Source organism: Lagopus muta, chromosome 2, assembly GCF_023343835.1.
Source record: "Lagopus muta isolate bLagMut1 chromosome 2, bLagMut1 primary, whole genome shotgun sequence".
NCBI classification, from domain to species: domain Eukaryota; kingdom Metazoa; phylum Chordata; class Aves; order Galliformes; family Phasianidae; genus Lagopus; species Lagopus muta.
The window spans coordinates 15,054,603-15,073,765 of record NC_064434.1 but is presented as its reverse complement, the minus strand read 5'-3'; the positions used below and the strand labels follow the sequence as shown (position 1 = coordinate 15,073,765).

At 39.8% G+C, this 19,163-nt stretch overlaps 1 protein-coding gene across 1 annotated transcript in view; it reads right to left on the bottom strand.

Annotated features, from left to right (window-relative positions):
- The window catches only part of MBOAT2 (membrane bound O-acyltransferase domain containing 2), a 90,633-nt gene that overhangs the window by 53,973 nt on the left and 17,497 nt on the right, over positions 1-19,163 (bottom strand). The gene's annotated exons all lie outside the window — the stretch shown is intronic.

Here is a 19,163-nt window from a genome sequence, read left to right as displayed (position 1 = left end):
ATTACCTTGAAAGAAAATGAAGGCAGGCTTAAAAGCATCAGATGGTGTGGAATTAAGTCGTGTGCAAAGTGCAATTTTGGCTGTAAATAATCAACCATACAAATCTGTAATGGAAACCAACTATTAAGGAGCATTACAGCAGAAAAGGATCTGTAGAAAGTCACAGCGCCACAAAACAGACAGAAAAGCCTTTTATCCTGCTTAGCATTTTAAATGCCTCAACCTGTTTTTGCAAAGCACATCACCAAATGGCACAGAACAAGAAGTCCAAAAGCAACTACACAAGAGTGGAAAGAGGTCTGGAAAACACCATCTCATGAAAGATTTAAATAGTTCAGTCCTTACTGGAACGAAAGGAGACAACATGAACAAAGGACTGCTGCAGAAAAGCAAAGGAATAAATCCCCCAATGGTGATAAAAGAGTTTAAGCTATGGAAAATTTAGGTTAGATTTATGCTAATTTCTAGGACAACATGACCAAACTATCAGTGAGCACCTATATGAATTGACTAACAAAACCTGTGGAAACTGTTTTTTGCCTCATCCAGAACCAGAAGTCTCAAGACCCTTCCAGCCTCCTCTTCCATGATTCTATTATCAGATTTGGTTTCCTGAAGAAAATAAACATTGGTAGAAATGAGAGTAAAGGAATCTGTCTAAAACAGATCCCGTGTGTACAGGAAAAGATGCCTCCGTTTGAAGTGTTTATAATGTCAAGTCTGTTAGGAGCTGAGATGCAATGAAGAAAAAAAACAGCTAGGAAGGCAGTGCAGATGTTTATGATCTGAGAAGACAAACCCAAGAACAGAATGAGAGACACACCTACGGTAGCTGTTTTTGTGTCGTAACATTGAGTACTACTCAGATCTCTTCTAAACAATTTCTAGCCCTGCCAAACAAGGTTGTGTGTGTGCTACGGAGTTTTCACATTTTGTACAGCCATGTATTTCTTTCTGAACACACACTCCACACAATAAATGCCTGATTAAGAAGTTCAGCTGTGCTTTTAGGGTGGGCAGTCATACTTCTTATCTACTGACCAACGCAAGCCAGTATTCTTGAGGCAGAATAAGGCTTCAGCATCAGAAATTTCAGAAACATTTGGCAAGAGGGAGATAAACCAACACCTTTTTTCCTCTTTTTCCTCTTTCCTCCTCCTTTTTAGAGATTGTTCAAATATTTGGCATACTGTATTTCTTTGCAGCAAGCCAGGCAGTATGAGATGCAAAAATAAAATAAAAACCATATAGAAAACTAAGCTGAGTTGTAGCTCTCACATACTCTTCCCCCCCCCCCCCCCCATTATGTACCCCACATGTTTTTCTTCTGGAAAAGCCATATGGAACATTTCCTATTAAAAAGCAGGTTTACTCCAGGAGCAGATGTAAAGAAATTGAGGCATTAAATAATGAAATTTTATGTTACATCAAAACCTTTGCTCCTCCTTCTCCTTAAGCAAAGATCTTGGACTCTGCAGCAGAATTGCACCCACACATTGATTCTCAGAAGATATGCCCTCCTCAGCACAACAAACAAAAAAAAGCAGCAGCAGGCAGAGAAGCATGAAGGATGATGAAAGCTTCTTCCTCCTGAATGGCACTTCCAGTAGTGTTAATCCACTGACGTAAGTCTTACTGTTTTCTCCTTTTCAGAAACTAGGAAGACAACAGTGTAGGAAAAACAGAATTTTGTTTCCAGTATTCCTAGTGCAGAGTCCTCACGACCTTCCTCAGCTGCCATGGGGAATAACAATCAAAACCAAAGTAACTCATAGCAAAGAATGCTCCTAATTTAAGAAAACAAACTAAGTTGGAAGTATTCAATGTATTCAGCTATGCAAAATCCTTCAATGTCCAATTAAAATTTTATTAGTGACAAGCCATTAAGAATCAATCACTCTGTATAAGCCTAAGCTCATTTAAAAGGAAGTTTACAATTTGCTTTATTTAAATGGTGGCCTCCACACTACTACTACTACTACTACTACTACTACTACTACTACTACTACTACTACTACTACACTACTAGTTGGACTTTCTCCACTTTTTATTTTAGACAGCTTTGTGTCCCATATGTATTTCTGCAGTGCATAAGAACAGGACTTCTGGGTCATCACAGAAGTCCATAAATGCTCCTGCTATCTAGAAATGATTCATTTGGATCCAGAGCTGTGATTATGTACTCCATGGAAACTAGATTTCATAATACTTACCTACTTCAAGTAGCAGGGGGATCTGAAGTTTCATAAATTATATATCTTTCATTACTGGAGCCAAATTATCTCCAAATAGCCGATGACATTTAAAGGTTAAAGCTCCTAGTCTCCTTTTAGAAATTAAGTCACCTTCCCCATGGTTTCACAGGAAAGCACGATGCAAAGGAAAAAAACACCAAACCATTTCTAGGAAAAGTAACTACCAAATTAAAATGCAAGCTAACAAAGTCAGAAGACCTCTCAACTCTCCTCTGTTTCACATTTTCTTTCTTCTCAGCTTTTGCTCAGCTAGTGTGTCAGATCATCATAAAGGGAGAGAAAACATACAAGGGTTCTTATGTATACTTAACAAATACACACTAGCAAGTAGAATCATTTCAGAATTCTCTTTCAAAAGAATCCTAAAGGAAATGAGAGATTTTGGCACATGGTCTGACACCATTATCTACTTGGGAGAGTAATAAATCCTTTGGGACAGGAGCATTAGGAGTTGGACTCAATGAACCTTACAGATGAACCTTACAGACCCCTTCCAGTTCAGGATATTTTGTGATATTCCGTGGAAACTTTTGGAAGTAGATTGCTCTCTTATTAATACAGTTCCACATTCATCAACACAAAAGCCATGAAAAGACATGCAACAACTTGTTCCCTGGTTGAGGCCAGAAAAGACTTCCTCTGCTCAAACTTAGCTTACAGGTTGACCTGCAGAAAATATTTATAGCAGACATGAATACCAGAAAGCTCTGGAACGGTAAATACGTGACAGGAAGATAAATAACATTGTTCAAATTGAAGAAAAATGAACATGCCACCCGTAAACTGAAGAACATGGAAAGGCAGGGCAGTTTGCAGACAAGAGGTCAAGGCACTACAGTGTTCTACATCAAGATAGGACAGGAGGCTATTGGGTGGAAGGAAAACAGCAAGGAGTTCCATGAATTCAGAGAGATACAACGATTCAGTAAAAGTTGAAGATCCATCCAATAAAAGGGAGAAGGTGTGTACAGGAGAATAGTGAAGTTCAGTTTGCAGGACAAAGCCAGCCAACAACAGGTGGGTGAAGGATCTGAAAGTGTCACAGATTTAGGTCTGTAAGTGCTCTCTTCCCTTAAGATCCAATTTTCAAAGCATACACTGGAAATTATCTTGAAGAAATCTGAATTTATGCCCAAGTTGACTGAACCAATTGACCAATTTCTAATGCACAAGCACAGCATTAGCTTTCAGTCTATTGTATATTTCTATTTCTGAGAAAGAGAATGAGAAATGGGTTGAATGATGGAAGAGCAACTAACCCTACTAATATTAAAATGAGCACATGATCACAGGAAATCTGCAAATGTCTTAAAGTGCCACTCGTATTAAAAAATGAAAAAGGAAAACCAGTCACGCAATGATATTAATCAATGTGGCCAGACATAAACAGACAGAAAAAGAGCTGCAGCTAAACAGGTTAATACAAACACAAGCTAGGATTGTTTCAAGGCTGATGGTCTTAGATACATTAATAAACTTAAGAGAAAAACATCCAGGGGTTTGTTAGCTAAAAAAAAATTCCTTACCTGTTGAAGTTGCCCTAAGACAGTAATGTGCCCTTGCTGCTACTAGTAATGGCTAATGGTATCCCTAGCTGCATCAGGTTAGGTATCACCAGCATTCAAGGGAGGCGATCTTTCCCCTCTACTCAGCAGTGATGAGGCCACATCTGGAGTGCTGGGTCTGATTCTGGCTTCCCAGAAGAGGAACTCTGACATATTGGAGAGAGTCCAGTGAAGGGCAGTGATGATGATGAAGGGACTGAAGCAGTTCACCTGGGACAGCTCAGCCCAGAAAAGAGAAGGCTCAGGGGGATCCCATCAGTATCTATACATATCTTAAGGTAAGGTGCAAAGAAGACGAAGCCAGGCTCTCAACGGTGGTGCCCAGCACCAGGACAAGAGGCAGTGAGTACAAACTGGAACACAAAAGGTTACCTCTAAGCACCAGAATGCACTTTTATACCATGATGGACATGGAACTCTGGAACAGGTTGCCAAGAAGGTCTGTAGTCTCCTTGGATATTTCCAAAAGCCACCCCGACATGGTGCTGGGAACACTGCTCTGGGTATCATATAATCATAGAATGGCCTGGGTTGAAAAGGACCACAATGATCATCCAGTTTCAATCCTCCTTTGGACCCACTCCAAGAGCTCCACGTCCTTCCTGTACTGGGGGCCCCAGACCTGGAAACAGTACTGCAGATGGGGCCTCACAAGAGCTGAGTAGAGGGGTACAATCACCTCCCTCTCCCTGCTGGCCACCCTTTTGTTAATGCAGCACAGAACACAGTTGGCCTTCAGGGCTGCAAGCACACACTGCTGGCTCATGTCCAGTTTCTCATCCACCAGAACCCCCAAGTCCTCTGCAGGGCTGCTCTCAAGGAGCTCTTCCCCTCCAAGTTTGCTCTTCAAGTTTGTATAAATACCTGGGATTGCCCCGATCCAAGTGCAGCACCTTGCACTCAGCCTTGTTGAACCTCATTAGGTTTTCATGGGCCCACTTCTCCAGTCTGTCCAGGTCCCTCTGGATGGCTTCCCTTTCCTCCGATGTATCGATTGCACCACTCATCTTGGTGTCATCCACAAACTTGCTAAGGGTGCACTTGATGCCATCATCTAAAGATGTTGAAGAGCACCAGTCCCAAGACCAACCCCTGGAGGACACCACTTGTGACTGGCCTCCACCCTGACAGAACATTGATCACAACCCTTTGGCTGTGACCAGCCAACCAATTCTTAGCCCACCAAACAGTCAATCTTTCCAATCCATACCTCTCCAATTTAGAGACAATGTATGTGTCAGTCCTTGAACTCCAAGCCCCAGATTTTGCTATTAGAAAATAAGATGCTGGCAAAGCAAAGTCAACCTGTTGCTACAGGGCAAGGCTCACTATTAAATCTTTAATGAGAGTTGTCTGTCTTATGGTGACATTATCATCCATTTTCTGCCTCTGCCTGCTCTGTGCTCTTGGCATCTCAAACATCCAGCAACTGTTGTCCATCTGACAGGAATTCCAAGCTGGAACCCTTTGGGCTTCTAAGAGATGAAGCACTTTGGATTTCTCTGGGAAAACTAAACAATGCTTCCCCTTGCAAGAATTTCCTCGTGACAGCGAATCCTTAACTGACCGTATTGATAGTTCAACGATGGTCTGCGGAAGTCAACCAATGTCAAAGCCTGAGTACTCAAAGATAAGAGACGAACAGGTCAGAATAACAATAAATACACAAAGTCCAGAATTGAAGTACTTATTATTCTGTTTGGGTCGTTTGGTCTTCTCTTACTGCACTCTATTTCTACTCAATTGCCAAATCAACCATGAGCTGCAAGAATAATCCATTAATTGTTACCTACTACAATTTTTTATCATCTTTGCACACATGGACACTAACACTGCAAGAATTTTCCTTTCTTGCAATGAAAGGAAAGTAACCTACATAGGTTGATCAGGCATCTGCTCGGTGACTTCATCAAATACCATTTTAAACATATGTCATCATTGTTGATGTCCTGTGACTTAGAAACTGAAGTAATGCAATCAAGAATCAACCAGACAGACTGCCAGTATTCCTGTGTGTTTGTGCACAGCAAATGAAAAAGAACAATTAAAACAAACTATTTGCTGTTGGCTCACATTTTCACTCTGAGGATGAGAAACAGAAAGAAAAATCAAATGTGATTATAAAACACTGGAGAAATATGCTATGGATAATCAGATAGAGGCCAGAAGAATACACTTCCTCTCTTAATAAATGAGGGAGAACTGGATCCAGACATGGAGAAGGCTGAGGTACGCAAGTTCTCTGCCTCAGGATTCACTGGCATTCAGGCTTCCCATGCCTCTCACATTCCTGAACCTCTGGGTGGGGTATTGGAAGAGCAGAATCTCTCTACTGTAAGCAAATGGCCTAATCAGACTGAATAAGCACAACTTTTGGGGGCTGGACAACATGCAACAGCTGCCAAGTCATTCTCTGTCATGTTTGAGAAGGTATCTGTAGAGACTGGGAGAAGAACTGGCTGAGAACAGCCCTATAGAGAAAGACTTGGGCATCCTGGTGGACAAAAAACTTGACATGATCCAGCAATGCATATTAACTGTTAAAATACATAGGTTTTACCACTTACAGTAGGAAGATGATCACCTACCAAAAGAACTGGATGAGAACAGCATCCCAATCTGTGTGTGTTCTGAATGGTTTTGTAGTTCTTTTCTTAAACCTCAAAAGGATGATAATTTTTATGAGCACAAATCATTTCATAGTCTTGAGGTATTGCACATCCACATTGCAAAGTAACCTTAGTAAGGTGTTTGAAAAATACACCACATAATTACACGCTGTGTTAGCAGAGCTTTGCTGTTCAAACTAAACTCAATCTGTTTCTAAGTGTCTTAGGCTCCTTTATTTAGATCTTTCTACTGTTTAGAGAGATCATCTCACATACACTAATTGCTCAAACAAAAGTGTGGAAAAGTGCCAGAGAAACTAACCAGCTGCAAAAGCCACACAGTCCATATCTAAGCAACATCAGAATAAAGCTTTATTTCAACCCACTTTTCAGAAGCCACCTGTAAACCATGGTTTGCTTTCAAACCCTTTTAAAAGAGTTAGAAACCCTTAGGTATTTCAGTACGCAAATATCTTACCTGGATGTGGATTAAAAACTTGTTTTATGCAAATATCTGATAAAAATCTGTTTTTCTGCTCTCCAGTAACCAGGAACAACAAGGAAGCCTCTGGTTTCTGACTGGAGGTCTGACAAGGAGCTCAGTAGCAAGGTTTTTCCATTCTTCTGCAAAGCTCCCACAATTTCATCCATATCACACTACATTCATGTAGACAAATTCACATTTTTGTTCCGATATAAACTGGCAATAAGTTGCTGTAGAGACAATTCTTCAGAAACCACAAACATATTGATTGTGAATTTCCAAGGCAAACTTTCTAGATAAACTACTGCAGTCATGAACTAAAGAAAAACAACTACCTCAAGACAATTTTACATGAATATCCTATGCGTAAAGAATATACTACATATATATATAATATAATACTATCAATAACATTTACTGATCAAATTTCCAGAGCAGCATGAACACACAGAAAGAACTAGGATCCTTCTTTTTCTTTTTTTACCGTTGGACACACTGCGAGCACTGCTGGTCAGTGAGAAAAAGCCATCAACAAAGAAGTTCATTTTCTTGATGCATCAAAATACATTTACTCTACAAGATACACAGAAGTCAGCTCAAACTCATAACTTCAACAAAGTCAAGTGCAGAGTGCTGCACGTGAATTGGGGCAATCCCAGGTATTTATACAAACCTGGGGAAGAGCTCCTTGAGAGCTGCCCTGCGGAGAAGGACTTGGGGGTCTGGGTAGATGAGAAACTGGACATGAGCCAGCAGTGTGTGCTGGCAGCCCTGAAGGCCAACTGTGTTCTGGGCTGCATTAACAAAGGGGTGGCCAGCAGGGAGAGGGAGGTGATTGTACCCCTCTACTCAGCTCTTGTGAGGCCCCATCTGCAGCACTGCATCTAGGCCTGAGGCCCCAAGTACAGGAAGGATGTGGAGCTCTTGGAGTGCGTCCAGAAGAGGGCCAGTAAGATGATCAGAGGGCTGGAGCACCTCTGCTATGAGGAAAGGTAACTGGGCTTGTTTAGCTTGGAGAAGAGAAGGCTCCAGGGAGACCTCATTGTGGCCTTCCAGTACTTGAAAGTGTAACAAATAGGAGGGGGAACGGCTGTTTACGAGGGTGGATAGTGACAGGACAAGGGGGAATGGTTTTAAATTAAGACAGGGGAGGTTTAGGTTAGATGTTAGGAGGAAGTTTTTCCACACAGAGGGTGGTGATGCAGTGGAACAGGTTGCCCAAGGAGGCTGTGGATGCCCCATCCCTGGAGGCATTCAAGGCCAGGCTGGATGTGGCTCTGGGCAGCCTGGTCTGGTGGTTGGTAACCCTGCACATAGCAGGAGGTTGAAACTGGATGATCATTGTGGTCCTTTTCAACCCAGGCCATTCTGTGATTATAAGAAATACAGGAGAATCTTACTAGTACTCGATACTCACACCATCTCATTCACACCTCACATTTCATAGACTGCAAGTTGCCTTCAAGCTAAAAGCTCTTCACACAAGCAATAATTAAAAAAAAAAACCAAAAACAAAAACATAAATGAGGACTCAATATCAAAGCCAGAAGACAGTAATTCGACATAACATACATGAAGTGTGGCATCAGATATGGATACCATGGTGGAAGGAAGGAAGAAGGGAACTCCTGATAAACTGATAAGTCCTAGACTTACTACAGACTTTCCAAAATAGTGGACTTAAACATGACAGGCACTCCCAGAAAGGACAGAATGCCAAGAAAAAGACAGTCAGCTACATGGCTGTTGTTTAAAATTACGCATTACGTGTATGCATCATGCATTTCCATGTGAGACAATCTATTAATAAATTACATTATTCACTCTAAGTAATCATGCACTGAAATACCCAGTCTCCTTTCACAAGCCTACTGACTTCACAGTTCCTGTTGTGCCTGTGATTAGTAATGACTGCAAACTGCTTAGCACTTGTCTATATTAAGTATTTCACATTTCATCTCCAGCACTGAAGATGAACACTGTGCTATATTGTTCAAGGTACACGCATCTTTTTACAAGACACTGATATAGAGAAAAACTGCTTTAGTACCACAGCCAAAATTTGACAGGAAGCAGGACGTGGAGAGCTCCATTTCACTTTCTCACAGGTGAGAGTTAAGATAGGAATCAGACAGTCATTTACAACTTATGTATTTTACAACTTGTCTTTGGAAGTTGCATTTTATTGATTAAACAGCAATTTGAAATCCACTGTCAGAACTGTAAGCATCCTACATAAGAACTATGCCAATCTATTTGCAAGGAAACACAACTTTGCACATTACCCCATTAAGATCTCAAGGCAATTCAACCACACTGAAGCCAGAATGAGTAAATCCCTTACATACCCTTTCATGGCATAGAAGAAATTTCTTGTTGAATACTGAAAACACATTTGTCTTCTAATACAACTGAAAATGATTTGAAAATTGAAACAAACTTGAAATATCAAATATTCCCTCTGATATTTTTAAGTTATCCAGCCTGGATTCTACTTGTTTCTATATTTTGTCGGTGAAGTCATTGTTTTGAGTTTCTCCCCCATCCTCTTTTTATTATTTATTTTTATTCCCCTCAAAAAGGAAGACGAGAGAACAGATTACTACTTGTGCCCTAACATGGTCTCCTTGTACCAAAATAATTGTCTCAGTTACTTGCTTCATTTCAATCGAAAGGGCCCCACCATGCTTCAGCTGACAATACTAAATCTGTGCAACTTCAAGGAAAGTTGACCATGCTCGGCACCCATGGGGTGAAGGGAAATTAAGGAATAAAAATAAAGCTTGTGTAGTTAGTCTAGATCAGATAAAGAAATTATTCTGCATGAAGTCATCTCAAATAAATGTTAAGCTATAACAGACATTGAAGCAAGACACCAAAAGGAAATGGCTGGCATGCTTATGACAACAATCCAGGATCATGTGCATATTAAGGAAGGTTTCAGTTTCATGGAACAGCTTGCTCTAGTTGTTCCTGTTTTGAGCATGGGGGCTAGACTAGAAAATGCTTCCAGCCTCAGCTATGCTATGATTTTAGTCTCATCTGACCTCCAATAAAGACATTTAACCTTTTTAATGACACTGGATTTTAAAACGAAGATGTTTGTATTTTGTAAATACCAGTCCTTTTTATTCACGTCCAGCTTCCCTTAAAGGAAATTTGTTATTTGAATAATACGCATCTGTATCAAAATGGGCCAACTTCCTCCACTTCCTCAATCATCTTTTTGCTCCAAATCAGGCACTTCATACACCACCACTTCCAATTCTGCATTCAAAATGGACTTGCATAATTTACAGTCAACAATGCCATTGAGGACAATGAAATGGTTGTTTGCTGAGCTTGTCATCATTACTCAAGTGCAATTTGCCCCAAAGAAAAGACAATTCAAAGAATGAAATATTTAAAAAGCAAGCTGAAATGAAATAAATGACTGTAACATGAAGAATACTTGCACATAATCCCTCTCTATCATACCCACAACTGGTTCAATTCAGTTGATGTCATACAACCAGAATTTTTAATCAACTCCTATTAGCTGCAGTCTTTGCCAGAAGCTGAAGATGAGCACAGCTTTCACTGAACTTTTCTAGGTACAATTTATTCTGCCACTTCATTTTGTAGGGAGCCCAATTTATTTGACATCAATAGTTTGTTGAGGTAATAAACCATGCAGCAGTGATACCATGACTCAGAGCTCATTTGCTAGCAGTCAATTTGCTTGGCAGCATGACAGGCAGAGTAATGTGCCTTGAAGAAGTATTTATATAAATGCAACAACTTTCAAGGATTATCAAACAAATACGCTGCCCAGAAAACATGACTTCACTCTTGCTATCAATTTTCTTTTGCTTGATTAATTGATTGAGCTCACCCTCACTTTGGGTATGAAGTTTAAAAAAATATATCTATGCAAGCCAGAAAGCAATAACTATTCAGTCCCAGCAGATTCCTAATGCACCTTGCCACTTTGCATTACTACTTCCTTCCAAGATTGTCCTCTCTGCTTATAGAAATCAAGTACATTGAGTGAAAAAAATGTGTTCATCAATTCAGTTTAAGGAAACAAGAGGACTCCTTCATTTAAACCTCAACGCTCAATCCAAAGCTACTTCTCAAAATCAAAGTCCAGAATTTTTTTTGCCCAAGTTTTTGTCAAGTGGGATGATGGAGGTTTTATATATCAGCAATATCACCATCATGCCTGTTCTGAGAACTCCTTTACTTGAAGGACATCAGCAACCAAAGTCAGAAATAAATAAGAAGGTGGGAAAACGTAAAATGTGCTAATTTAGACATTTCTCCCTGGAAGGACAAAGTACACAACTAGAATTTGTTGCAGTTGCTTTGGAACTTCAGAACATCTCTTTAGTATTGGTGAAATTGAAGGCCTGAATGCAATACAACTACAGACTTGAGAAATAGTGCATTTTTGTTCTGTTGTTCAGCAACAAATGCCACACCAAGGTTTGCAAAGCTTCGGACTATGATTTTTTGTCTTTCCTTCTTCCTCCCTATGTACACATATCAGGGAAGAATAAATAAATGTGTTTCATTGTTTAAAAATAATTCAAAATTTACAAACATTTTAAAAGGTAACAAAATTCCAGTTCCAATCTTCACTCCATTTCTAATTACGAAAATATCATCAGTAAAGGCCTTTCCATTCAAACATTTCAGCTTTAAGAAGGATGTTAAATCAAGCTGTTACTCCTTTATTGTTGTAAGTCACTCATTAAGTCTTATCAAAACACCGCCAGGAGAGTTACAGGAAATTATTGGAGTGGATGAACTTGCAGGAGCTATTTAAAACAAATGCTTTCAAAAGAGCTTCACAAGGATTCCTAGGAAATTCCATCACAGCTATTTGCTTCGACAAGTGTGCACTTTTCGAGCCACTGAAGGCAGCCATCTATTTACATGGCTATTTTTGGAATGGCCAGATCTTCAGCACACAGGGAATTGCTGCCTGTTGTTTTCATTCGCACTCCTCAGAATACAGAATTCTGATCTGCAGGTAGGCAGCAGAATAGAGGAGACACAAGAAATTACAAGGATAAATAAAATCAACCAAAACCACTACAGAAACAAACAGAACTTAGGAGTACTAGTAGCCACAATTTTCAAGCTCCACAAAAGTAAACAGGGATAGTAGGGTTTTTGTTGTTGTTGTTGTTGTTGTTACTTTCTTAGGCTTTTGCTGTTGTTTGATTCTGTTTTGTTTGCTTTTAAATTTGTGATACGTTAGCTTTTAGGTTTTAGTTATTTTGATGAGTAATTTGAGGTAGAAAAGAACATGCAGGAGGCAGCTAGTACACTTCAAAGAGCAATAGGATATGCCCCATCCTCATCCTTAGCCCACACATTAACCAAGGTAGAGCCAGAAGGATACAGGAATACTGTGCAAAGCTCTTGAGCATGGCTAACACATTCACACAGGACATGCAATATAACCATATAAAGATGCATTCAGCACTTAAGGACAAAGATTTCTCAAAGGTGTTAGAACTGACAAAAATGTGATACCTATTTCAAATAATAACTTTCAGCTACCTGCAACAGTTCCATTTTAACCATTTTACCTTTCGAGCATGTACAGAGTTAAGCTACACTGCTGCAGAAGTAAACACTAGTTTTTTTTCTGCAAACAAATTAATCTGGCATTGTACAAGCAGTCTCAAAGACTCCATACAATTAGGAAGGCAATCAAGCAGCGAGACCGTATATTTTGCTATTCAGAAACACATGCCTCACCTCTCAGTTAGCATGCTTCTGCATACAAGCATTTTAGTACTTCTGACTGCAAACAAGAGATCCCAGCTAAAGGAAAACAGGAATCTTGCATTCAGTGCCATTAACTCATTTTCTGTAATATTTTCTAAAAACCACCCTACATTTTTATCTCCTCTCTGGGCAGCAGTGCCAGGGCCTCACTGCCCTCTGAGGGAAAAATGCCATTCTCACACCTAGCCTAAATCCCCCCTCTCTTAGTTTAAAGCCTATCACTATCAGACCACGTAAAAAGTCACACACCGCCCTCCCCCTCCTGCTTGTAAGCTCCCTTCAAGTACTGCAAGTCCATTCCTTAAGATTTGCATTACCCATGGCATTGCTCATGCTGAGACAGTTGCATATAATGGCCACTGATCTTCTCTTACAGAGCATAATCCCTTCTCTTTGGGAAAAGACATATCACTTCTGAACAGAAAAACTGATTATTATTTGCTCTTAACTATTAATATATGCTCCCAAATACAGTCATTCACTGGGCTTGGTAGTTATTCCTAACAGGCAAAAATGAAATTGCTATGTGTGTTGTAGGAGTTGATACTTTTTAGGATATATTTGATTCTCTTCGATGAAAAAATGACTTTTAAATTGCTCTTAAATAAAATATGCATTTTGTAATTATGGAATATTAACAGGTTGGTTTTTTTGTTTGTTTGTTTGCTTAGGTATTTTGTTTGTTTTGCCTTTACCATACATCTAATAAGGCACCTTGGTATTTAAGGCCACAGAAGCTGGAGATGGGATCTCCTCTCATCTTCAGTTTATCCTTGGCTGGATGATGAGAACACACTTCTGATTTTTCAGCTCTCAACTAGTTTATATATTTCAAATAAATTTACCTTACTTGCACTGACTGTGGGAACAGATACATAGGACTTTTTTGTGTATGCAGAACAATTTGCGACTGCTAATCTCATGGAAAGAGATCTCTTAGAAAGAGTCCAGCGGGGGCCACAAAGATGGTGAAGGGCCTGGAGCATCTCTCCTATGAAGAAAGGCTGAGTGAACTGGGTCTGTTCAGCCTTGAGAAAAGGAGACTGAGAGGGGACCTGATCCAGGTCTATAAATATCTAAGGTGTGGGGGGCAGAATGGCGAGGCCGGACTCTTTTCAGTGGTGAGTGGAGACAGGACAAGGGGAAACGGCTGGAAACTGCAGCATAGGAAGTTCTGCACAAATGTGCGCAAGAACTTCTTTACAGTGAGGTGACGGAGCACTGGAACAGGCTGCCCAGGGAGGTGGTGGAGTCTCCTTCTCTGGAGATGTTCAAGACCTGCCTGGATGCCTACCTGTGCTACCTGGTGTAGGGAACCTGCTTTGGCAGGGGGGTTGGACTCGATGATCTCTGGAGGTCCCTTCCAACCCCTACAATTCTGTGATTCTGTAATACTTCAAATTCAGAGTCAGGTATTCTCCACACTACGGCCGCTGCCCTGTGGGAGCTACCCATGTAGCAGACATCTCTATTCAAATCCCACGAATAAATTACAAATTTGTAACTGAGAAGTGATGCCTGACAGCTTACTTACAGTTCTCTGGACGTCCTTGTGTCTTCTAAGAAATGTAATTAGACTGGCAGGCTTCCAACCCTAGCTTTGCTAAAAATTATCGCTAGAATGTGATAGCATTTCTTTACAGTTATTAGATATTGTTATTTCAGTCTGTAGATTTGATGACTAATTTTAGAGGCTGCATCAGATCCTCTTTTGGAGATAAAAAATTTCTTCTTTATCCACATCACATATGTTCTTCATAGACTCTACAGCACTTGTGATCAAATCAAAAGGAGACAGGAACAAAGAGCCCTACATTTGTCTTGATTAAGGGCCTTTGGAAGAGACGAAAGCTCAAAAAGAAATAAAAACAGCTCAAAATCCACTTTCAAAAAAATCACTTAAGCTTATGAATTCTCTTATTTCTGAAGATACAAGAAAGACACTTACAATAAATCTTCCCCCTCGCTCACAGGATGAGTGTGAGAGCAATTTACTCGATCCATTTTGTATTTCACTGAAACCATCACTTTTAAAAATAGGTAACAGTTTTGACAGCAATTTAAGTTGCAGGGTAACCTTAAGTCCAATGTGTCTATCAGCTAATCATGACATGCAGCAGAATTTGTCAGTCAGGTGTTTAATGAAATGCCTCAATTAACATGATGAGCAAATTAATTTAGAGGAACATTTTGTTGAAGTAGATTAAAAAAATAAAACTCTTTATGTGAGAAACCTTTGAAAAGGCCCTCCTTGCTTTTCTCCATCATAGCTTCCACATTAAGAAGCTGAATTTCTGCAAGTCCTTAACATTAAGCTTACTTGCTTGCCTTCCTCTGGTGATTATGGACTGTATTGGCAATCCCTTCACCAGTGTTTAGAAATTGAATCTTTAGCAAAATATTAGGAGTTCAAAATGCTAGCAGCAACTACTTGATCAATTTCTACATGGTATTTGGCAGACACTTCACCTACGAATTCAGATGAAATCTAGGATGAAACCTAGGAAGAGAAGCCACCACAGCCTCATTAACTGATCAAAGGAGAAAGATATTAAATCTTTAAAAAAAAATCATCCAAAGAGAAAGTATTACACCTAATTGTGATAGGAAACAAAGGTATTTCATAAAAGATGCAAGAAATGCTCCATGTAATAATCAGTAAGGTGCCTAAAACCTACAGACTTGACAAAATTATGAGAATCTATCAAAAAATCAACTCTATGAGCTCTCCAAGCTCATTAAATACTTACCTTTAATAGTTATCCCAGCTTTCTTAGTCCTTCAAGAGCTTTCTTTTTACAACTTCAAAATTCCAGAAAATAGCTAAGTGATTTCCCCCCCCCCCCAAATCCAGAAATAACCTCATAAGTTACTGTAGTTCAATTCTGGACTTCTGGAACAATAAAACAATCATCCTATAACCTAAAGTGTAAGGCAGAACATATTAGATACCAATAGCACACCTATTGCTTGGTAACACTAGACACCAATAGCATGCCTTTGCGTAGCTTAACGTTAGTGGATTTATGAGGTTCAAAAGAGCTGGTTTTAAATGAGCAGATTTACTTTCTACACTGTCACAGCTGGAACTTGAGCCTTATCAGCGAGGTCACTGGGAAAACTACCGACTTCAGTGAAGCAACTGCAAGCCCTGTCATTGACTTTCCTTTCCACACAGGCAGAGGGACATTATTTACCAACCATAAAATGAACAATTATGTCAAAAGAGAATGTTGCCTGAAAGCCTTAAAAAGCTTGTCAGTAAGTCACCTGTGCACAATTTGCTTACATAGCTACTAGCCAACAGTAGCCAACTGCTCCAAGGAAAAACTCTCTGGTATTTGGAGATCTGTCTTGTAAGGAAAGCAGCAGTTTAAAAAACAAAAAGCTCACAGAAGGATAAGGAGGATTTCTAAGAAAAAAAAAAATATTAGCACCACATCAGTTATCAAATACAAATATACTGCAGTTGAGAACTTGTTAAACATCTTTCATTTTTACTACCGAGCCAGAAAAGCACCACAAATATATAACCTCAAATTCTTTTCAGGAAACTCTGTTCACCACTCCATTTTTTACTTAAACACCATCATTGAAATAAGACTTACGTATTAAAGAAAGTTGCTTTTAGTTAATTCACATCTCAGATAACCGGTCTTCCAGTAATTAACTTTTCCCTGAAAGTTGTAAAATACAAAGATAAGATTTGCTTTCTTCTTGGCATGTCCAATTTTTTCTTTTCGCATGGAGTTTTTCTTCCACATCTCTCCCTCTCACATTATTGAAGTGAGGCTTTCATCTTTAACACAACATGCATTGCCAAGACTAACATTTAAAAGCAATAGCTGCAGAGAGTTCAGATACCTTAGGAAGATTGCAAAGGTAGAAACTTGGCAGAACAGCAGGACTTCAAGGAACCAAAGGAAGTACATGAGGAAAATGAGAGAGGTCTGGAAGACTGTCAGCACCAGACCTGAAAGTTCATTCTACAGAACATAGAAGTTCATCAAAACTTGCTCCTTGGTAAGGATGTCAGTATGCCCAGTATATAGCAGCTGAGCTGGTAAGTAGTCTAAATTTGTCAAAACACATTTTAGAGAGGCTGGAGAGAATGAGGTACTGTTACAAAGAATGACATCCCAATTAATAAACTCATCTGCAGGATGACAGGCAGGAGAAGAGCAAAATCAACTTCAGTGAATGAATTTGGATGCAAGTTGGATATAGCCCTGGCACAGGTTGCCCAGAGGCTGTAGGGTCTCCTTCTTGGAGATTTCCAACAGCTGCCAGGATGTGGTGCTGGGCACCCTGCTCGAGCAAGGGCGGTGCTACATGGATCCAGAGGTTCCTGCCCACCTGAGCCACGCTGTGATTATCACAGAAGAATAGTTTGCACAATATGCAAGTGTTTTTTCAATCCAAAATCACTTGAATCCATATTTCCATCCTATATAAGTACTTGGTGTTCTGTGGTATCTGAGTTTAACCAGCATATGAACAGTTCTGTAAGAACTGAAAGAGATGATCTTATACAGTCTTTTTTGTCACCTCTTAGGAACAGCTCTTGGAGCTTCCCAGACAGCATCCAAGCATTACCCTCGTGTTGACTGGTGGAGGCCAAAACTGCCCCAAACAAGTACTGTCTGCAGTCCAACACTCATGCTTGCTTCCTGGCCCTGCTCTTATTTATTCAGCAGTATGAACCTCAATATGGTTTTTGAATACAGGAAGCTACAGCATTATTTTTCTGCTGCTGCCAGAAAATAGCTAGCAGCAGAACTACCGTGCTTCCAGGCTGCCAGATGCTTAGATTTTCTATTCATACTGCTGTATCAGCAGAAATGACCTAAAAGGAGCAACTATGAATTGACTTACAAAACTACTAGACACCAGACTAACTCTATTCAGGTTGAGTTTCAACAACTATCTTTAAAGACATTCTAATGCTCTCACCAGCCTTATACTACAAGTGCATTTTCTAAACTTACTGTTCATTGCAGCCTTCATGCCATACTCCATAGCTATGCAGCACAAGCTTTCATTTGAACCAAAGTCCTTAAATAGCATTAAAATACAGCTAGTAAAATAAACTCGTGGAATAGTTACTTGAAATAAAAACACTGCTTTACTAATAAGGCTTGTTTTTCTAGTCAACTTTGAAGAATGAGTGTTTGTTACATTTGGTTTTTTTTTCCTTCATTGAAAGAGCAGCTTTCTAGCTTCATCCAATGGCATCTTAATTCATACCATGATACAGCAACATAAGCCCAGCAGTCAAATCTGAGTTTTACCCTCCCAGGTGAGGAGCAACCGTGCTAAGAGAACACACACAGTTGCACATAGCACAGCAGTCATTTCAGCAGAGGCCTCAGACTTGCACCAGCTAAAATGAGCCAGAAGAACCCAGAGCTTGTCAGTTCCCACACTCCAACACAGGAACATGAAATGCGTGCATTCCCACCTGCCTCACTGCCAGTGAAGTAAATAACCACGAGATTTCTTTTCATGAGAAGTCTGCAGAATTTGTTATGATGAAGACCCAGATATACCTATGCAGTGCCTCCTCTTTGCATTTCCAAAGAGAAATCAAGATGAACCTGTTGTTTCAAAACAACTTCTTACCAAAGCAACCTCCCAGTTAGGGAGCAAACTGCCCATCCAACCAACCAAAGTTCTCACCTCCGTAGCTGTTTGATTAGGTCAGCCATTGCAGGCAATCCTGAAAACAAGAGCCTAACACGGTTCACAACCAGAGACAGAATAAAATTCTGTTCAGTAACAGTGTAACGGAGCAGAGCGTTATAACAAACAGCATCATGAAGGTCACCCTGGCTTCCTGTGTAAAGCAGTTCTCCTTCTTGATTCTTTTACCAGCATCTTTCCTGACAGCTTCATTCACATCAGGAACCTGTTCAAGCACAGATTTGCTGTTCTGAGCGTTTATGCAGGAATTAACAGTGCGGGAACCTAACTTGGTCCTGATCTCTGGCCTAGTGGAATATTAAAACATATGCATACAGTAATAACAGACATGTGTTTCCTGGTTTCAAGAATAATTTAAAAAAGGAAAACAAGCTATGTTCTGCATGGCTTCAGATACTGCTAATCTAATCGTGTGCTCAAGCAAACCTCAAATCATGCCCTACATATTTAATTTTATGATGGTATTTTTGTCTAAGACAGCAGTTGCTCTGTGCTTTTTCTACAAAAGAAAGAGCATGGCAAACAGTACCTTAATATATATCTCACAGACTGACATATCTCCTCAGACAGACGTCTTCCTTCTACTAGCAACAGATGTTATCAAAATACATTTGTATCATTATCTTATTTTTTTGTGAAAGCTAACATTATTTAATAATGGCAAAAAAAAAAAAACACCCAAAAACAGAATGCTGAGAATATTGTTATCCCCAGTCTCAGTGGGGATATTGCCAATTATAACAAGCTTCAGACATTCAAAAAG